We start from the raw sequence: 1,951 nt of genomic DNA, 5'->3' as shown, positions 1-1,951 counted from the left end.
CCCGAATTTTGCATCCATTGTGGCACCCTTGACCGATCTTATAACTACTAAAGTACCTTTTGAGTGGACCACTGTTTCTCAACAGGCATTTGATGGAGCCAAAGCCCTGTTGGCTAGTGCTTTAAACGCGCCCCCAGACGTCGGTTTTCTTTTGATTGTTTAACAATTTTTTCTTGTCCTATAAATAAATTGGTTTATTGTTTGAAGAATTTGTTGTTTGCCTCTTTTATGTTGCGGTATATGAGCCAGCCGTAACATAAAATGGGAGCTCGTCACGGATTTTTGAGCGTTTGTTTGAGGGAGTATTTTTATTGTCTCTTCAGGATTTCCCTGTGAGGATTGGCTTGCACTCTGGTTAGTTAGAGTGTTTCAGCTGGGCTGCGCATGAACGGTCCTTCCATCGGAACACTGTTTGTTGTTTTGTTGATTTTCTTTGTATTTTATTTTGAGTTTTTGGAAGGAAATCCTGGGTGGGGGTACGCTTCTCGCGCATCTGAACTCATTTGGAGAACGGCTGTTACGAGGTTCAGCGTTTCAAGTCGCCTCGAGCCCGGCAGTCCTTTGAACACTAGTTAGGTTAGTTTCAACAAGCAGGCATATCGGAGATGTAAACCCAATGGAAATCCTGGTGAGTACTCTATAGTTAGGTTAGTTTCAACAAGCAGGCATATCGGAGATGTAAAGCCAATGGAAATCCTGGTGAGTACTCTATATTTTTCTCCCTGTTTTTCGCTTAAATTTATTATAAAGAGAGCATGTTTTTCGCGTGTTGGTACTATGTGCTAGTTATGCCACTTTAGATGAGGAATTAATTGGATGTTTGTGTAGACCGGTTAAAATGTAAAACTTGGTTTTGTTTACACGAAAATCTTGTGTTAGGGACAACAGCAGGTTATAGATGATTAGTGAATCAGGCTGAAATAGCTGTTGTAGCCTATTACGACCGATTGTTGTTTACTGTTAGTAAATTAGCATTGCATCGCTGGGTTATGCGGGTTGTATAAATTCCTATTATAAATCGGCATTGTTTTTTGTCCTCTTTGAAGCACTGGAATTATTGTATTGAAACAGTGACTTTACGGCCTGTGGAGATTAATTTGAATGATAGAACTAGAAAATTAGATTTTGAGTGTTCATTCATCCTGATCTTACGTGTTTCTAGTGTTAGTGGATTATTGAGCTAGGCTGTATGAAATGTTATGTCAATATGGGTAATATTGAATAATCATTTAAGTCTAGGTTGTTTTCTGGCACTTCTTTTTTTTTTTAAGGGAGGTTTATTAGGATTATTTGGATTTATTGGGGTCAATTTATTAACTAATCTTCATTGTGTAATTTTTATGCTAGTTCAAAATTACTTTCAATGGGGAATTGAATGTAGAACTTTCTGAGAAGTTTCTAGATAGGTGCACCAAAGAACAACTTTTAGAACTCGCAGAGCTATTGTTTTGACTGGTAATGATAAGAAGCGCAAGGAAGATTTGTTAAGGGCTGTTAAAAGCCAGTTGATAGCCAAAGGAATTCTTGTTATAGGAGATGAGACTAGTTTTGGTAAGGTATTGTCTCCATGTGTAGAGAGAAATTTAATGTCAAAAGAAAAACAAACACAGTTTGAAACGGAGAGACTATCGTTTGAAGGTACTCAAGCATTAAAAGATAAGGACTGGGAAAAATGGGTTCAGTTTAAAAAATTGAGCTTGAACAGGAGCGTGAGCGTGCTCCGTTTGAGTTGAAAAAATTAGAGTATGCACGTGAGAGTGAACGCGAACGGAGGCAGTATGAGATGAGGAAGCTAGAGCTTGAACTGGAAGTTAAGAAAGCTGAAGCTTCTAAATCCGTTCAGGTTGTGCAGACTACTTTTGATGTTGGTCGAAACCTTAAGATGGTTCCTCCATTTTGTGAACGTGATGTAGACAAGTATTTTGCCCATTTTGAAAGAGTTGCTTCTTCT

The sequence above is a fragment of the Sinocyclocheilus rhinocerous genome, unplaced genomic scaffold (assembly GCF_001515625.1).
Source record: "Sinocyclocheilus rhinocerous isolate Xijiao unplaced genomic scaffold, SAMN03320098_v1.1 scaffold190, whole genome shotgun sequence".
Lineage (NCBI taxonomy): Eukaryota > Metazoa > Chordata > Actinopteri > Cypriniformes > Cyprinidae > Sinocyclocheilus > Sinocyclocheilus rhinocerous.
This window is presented reverse-complemented; position numbering follows the sequence as displayed.